We start from the raw sequence: 5,000 nt of genomic DNA, 5'->3' as shown, positions 1-5,000 counted from the left end.
AAAGTCGAATTATGGAGCAAAAACCATTTTTGGGGACTTAGAAAAAATTCCGAGATGTGTCAGACTTCCAGGAAGGGGGCGCCTCGGGAGGTGTACCTAGGAGGCTTCCAGGGGCCTGGGTACACTTTTCAGAAAGTACCGTTGGGACTTAGAAAAATTTTCAAGATTTTTGGACTTAGAGCGATTTTTGGATTTTTGTGCAAATATCGAATTTTCCCTTCTCCCACCGCTCTGGGGCGTCAATATGAAGTGGGGACCCGAGGGAGAGTGCCTCCCATGAGGGTAGAATGTGTGACTTTTGGGGGGAAAGTCGAATTATGGAGCAAAAACCATTTTTGGGGACTTAGAAAAAATTCCGAGATGTGTCAGACTTCCAGGAAGGGGGCGCCTCGGGAGGTGTACCTAGGAGGCTTCCAGGGGCCTGGGTACACTTTTCAGAAAGTACCGTTGGGACTTAGAAAAATTTTCAAGATTTTTGGACTTAGAGCGATTTTTGGATTTTTGTGCAAAAATCGAATTTTCCCTTCTCCCACCGCTCTGGGGCGTCAATATGAAGTGGGGACCCGAGGGAGAGTGCCTCCCATGAGGGTAGAATGTGTGACTTTTGGGGGGAAAGTCGAATTATGGAGCAAAAACCATTTTTGGGGACTTAGAAAAAATTCCGAGATGTGTCAGACTTCCAGGAAGGGGGCGCCTCGGGAGGTGTACCTAGGAGGCTTCCAGGGGCCTGGGTACACTTTTCAGAAAGTACCGTTGGGACTTAGAAAAATTTTCAAGATTTTTGGACTTAGAGCGATTTTTGGATTTTTGTGCAAAAATCGAATTTTCCCTTCTCCCACCGCTCTGGGGCGTCAATATGAAGTGGGGACCCGAGGGAGAGTGCCTCCCATGAGGGTAGAATGTGTGACTTTTGGGGGGAAAGTCGAATTATGGAGCAAAAACCATTTTTTGGGACTTAGAAAAATTTCGAGATGTGACAGACTTCCAGGAAGGGGGCGCCTCGGGAGGTGTACCTAGGAGGCTTCCAGGGGCCTGGGTACACTTTTCAGAAAGTACCGTTGGGACTTAGAAAAATTTTCAGGATTTTTGGACTTAGAGCGATTTTTGGATTTTTGATCAAAAATCGAATTTCCCCTTCTCCCACCGCTCTGGGGCGTCAATATGATGTGGGGACCCGAGGGAGAGTGCCTCCCATGAGGGTAGAATGTGTGGCTTTTGGGGGGAAAGTCGAATTATGGAGCAAAAACCAGTTTTTGGGACTTAGAAAAATTTCGAGATGTGTCAGACTTCCAGGAAGGGGGGAGTCTCAGGAGGTGTACCTAGGAGGCTTCCAGGGGCCTGGGTACACTTTTCAGAAAGTACCGTTGGGACTTAGAAAAATTTTCAAGATTTTTGGACTTAGAGCGATTTTTGGATTTTTGTGCAAATATCGAATTTTCCCTTCTCCCACCGCTCTGGGGCGTCAATATGAAGTGGGGACCCGAGGGAGAGTGCCTCCCATGAGGGTAGAATGTGTGACTTTTGGGGGGAAAGTCGAATTATGGAGCAAAAACCATTTTTGGGGACTTAGAAAAAATTCCGAGATGTGTCAGACTTCCAGGAAGGGGGCGCCTCGGGAGGTGTACCTAGGAGGCTTCCAGGGGCCTGGGTACACTTTTCAGAAAGTACCGTTGGGACTTAGAAAAATTTTCAAGATTTTTGGACTTAGAGCGATTTTTGGATTTTTGTGCAAAAATCGAATTTTCCCTTCTCCCACCGCTCTGGGGCGTCAATATGAAGTGGGGACCCGAGGGAGAGTGCCTCCCATGAGGGTAGAATGTGTGACTTTTGGGGGGAAAGTCGAATTATGGAGCAAAAACCATTTTTGGGGACTTAGAAAAAATTCCGAGATGTGTCAGACTTCCAGGAAGGGGGCGCCTCGGGAGGTGTACCTAGGAGGCTTCCAGGGGCCTGGGTACACTTTTCAGAAAGTACCGTTGGGACTTAGAAAAATTTTCAAGATTTTTGGACTTAGAGCGATTTTTGGATTTTTGTGCAAAAATCGAATTTTCCCTTCTCCCACCGCTCTGGGGCGTCAATATGAAGTGGGGACCCGAGGGAGAGTGCCTCCCATGAGGGTAGAATGTGTGACTTTTGGGGGGAAAGTCGAATTATGGAGCAAAAACCATTTTTTGGGACTTAGAAAAATTTCGAGATGTGACAGACTTCCAGGAAGGGGGCGCCTCGGGAGGTGTACCTAGGAGGCTTCCAGGGGCCTGGGTACACTTTTCAGAAAGTACCGTTGGGACTTAGAAAAATTTTCAGGATTTTTGGACTTAGAGCGATTTTTGGATTTTTGATCAAAAATCGAATTTCCCCTTCTCCCACCGCTCTGGGGCGTCAATATGATGTGGGGACCCGAGGGAGAGTGCCTCCCATGAGGGTAGAATGTGTGGCTTTTGGGGGGAAAGTCGAATTATGGAGCAAAAACCAGTTTTTGGGACTTAGAAAAATTTCGAGATGTGTCAGACTTCCAGGAAGGGGGGAGTCTCAGGAGGTGTACCTAGGAGGCTTCCAGGGGCCTGGGTACACTTTTCAGAAAGTACCGTTGGGACTTAGAAAAATTTTCAGGATTTTTGGACTTAGAGCGATTTTTGGATTTTTGTGCAAAAATCAGATTTCCCCTTCTCCCACCGCTCTGGGGCGTCAATATGATGTGGGGACCCGAGGGAGAGTGCCTCCCATGAGGGTAGAATGTGTGGTTTTTTGGGGGAAAGTCGAATTATGGAAGAAATTGAGTTTTGAGGACAAAAAAGTGTTTTGAGGACAAAAAAGTTTCTTGAGGACAAAAAAGTTTCTCGAGGACAAAAAAGTGTTTTGAGGACAAAAAAGTTTCTTGAGGACAAAAAAGTGTTTTGCGAACAAAAAATGGAATTTTGTGATTTTGTGTAAAAATAAGTAAATTCCCCTACTTCCACCACAGGGGGGCTTCAGTATGTTGTAGGGCCCCCAGGGAGGGTCCCCCAACTGGGTTTAAAGTTTGTGGATCCTGGGCAGAAAGTTGAATTTTGGATGAAAAACCGAATTTTGGGACTTAGAAAAATTTCGAGCTGAGCAGTGACAGACTTCCAGGCAGGGGAGCCTCTCTGGAGGTGTACCGAAAACAGTTCCAGGAGCTGAGGTCATTTTCGAACATTTTTTGTTCGCTCAAATTTTTTTTGTTTTTGAGCTCTAAAAAGCTGTTATTATCAATTGGCTCAAAAATTTCAAGTGTCATGAGCTAGTACATGTTGGAGGAATACGTTTTAGGCAAAAAATTGCAAAAAAAAAAATCCAAGTGAAAAAGAACCGGAATGGGGAATTTCTGACTGCTGTAGCAGCCGCACAGTTCCAGGAGGTCGGATACATTTCCGACTTTGTCCCGCTCATTGAAGTACATTGTCCCGCAATGCAAATACATAGTAATGCGCACCTGCGGGAGAATATAGGAGAGAGTGGGCTCTCTCTACCCCGATGTATGGCGGTTGTTCCTATGGTTCTCTGGCTCGGGTAGGCGACTTAGAAGGTGGTCCCTCTTGTCGTGGAAGTTGCAAAATACGGCCGAGACTGAACTTCCACGGCTCCAGGAGGGACTTTTGCTGGTCGTGCGTCCCAAGTGAGAGAGGCGATCCTGGGGTACCTGAGCCTGACCAGACCCTCCCTCGGTGGTCCCTGGTCTTCTGAAGGGTGATGGCATTCAGGGGGGCAAATCTGGAGTCCGTGGCCGAGTTTGGGCTCTAGAAGGCGGACGCCCCTTCTGACCATGTCCCCTCAGAGCCGGCTGGATGGTTCATGGTCCGCGGCTTTGTCTGGCGGTCTGTGCCCAAGCCGGAGAAGCTCTCCTGGGGTACGTGAGCTTTGACCAGACCCTCCCTCGGCGGTCCCTGGTTCTCTGGAGGTGATGGCTGTCAGGGGGGCAAATCTGGAGTCCTCGTGGGAAGGAGGGCTCTTGAAGGCGGACGCCCCCTCTGACTATGTCCCCTCAGAGCAGGCTGGATGGTTCATGGTCCGCGGCTTTGTCTGGCGGTCCATGCCCAAGCCGGAGAAGCTATCCTGGGTACCTGAGCTTCGACCAGACCCTCCCTCGGTGGTCCCTGGTTCTCTGGAGGCGATGGCTGTTGTCAGGGGGGGGGGGGCAAATCTGGAGTCCTCGTGGGAAGGAGGGCTCTGGAAGGCGGACGCCCCCTCTGACTATGTCCCCTCAGAGCATGCTCGATGGTTCTCAGTCCCTGGCTTTGGCTTTTTGGCCATCCTGGGGTACATTCTTGCCAAAAAAAAAAACGACTAAGTGAAAAAGAACCGGAATGAGGAATTTTCTAGGTGCCGCATCCGCCCTACAGTGACTTGAGGCCGGGTACAGTTCCGACTTCGTCCCCTTAAAGTGGGGACGTTGTCCCGCAATGCAAATACATAGGAATGCGCACCTCTGGCAGAATGTACTTGAGAGAGTGTCGTCTCTCTACCCCGATAGAAAGCAGTTGTTTCTCTGGTTCCCCGACTTGGGTAGGCGACTTGGCATGTGGTCCCTCTCGTCTGGAAGTTGCGCACTCCGGCTGAGACCGAACTTCCACAGCTCCGAGAGGGACTTTTGCCGATCGTGCATCCCAAGCGAGAGAGGCAATGCTGGGGTACCCAAGCCTGACCAGACCCTCCCTCGGCGGTCCCTGGTTCTCTGGAGGTGATGGCTTTCGGGGGGCAAATCCGGAGTCCTCGTCCGAAAGGGGGGGCTCCGGAAGGCGGACGCCCCTCTCGTCCATGTCCTCTCAGAGCGGTCTTATCCTCCGATCGATCTGGCACGGCGCTCCCGGGTGGGGAGGTGGTGCTGCTCGCTCGACCCGGGCTTTGGAGCTCGCGTCGGTTTACGGTGAGCGGTGTCCTTCCTCCTGTACCCCCGGGCTTCCACCACCTATCTTTGGGCGCGCACGCCGGCCGTCACCTCCCGTTCGAGGACGGAGGCGGCCGAGCTGTGGGAAGTTTGAATC

The sequence above is a fragment of the Dendrobates tinctorius genome, unplaced genomic scaffold (assembly GCF_039654945.1).
Source record: "Dendrobates tinctorius isolate UK_male_01 unplaced genomic scaffold, ASM3965494v1 ptg000655l, whole genome shotgun sequence".
In the NCBI taxonomy this organism is placed as follows: Eukaryota; Metazoa; Chordata; class Amphibia; order Anura; family Dendrobatidae; genus Dendrobates; species Dendrobates tinctorius.
The sequence above is the reverse complement of the archived record's forward strand: the minus strand, read 5'-3'. Positions refer to the sequence as shown.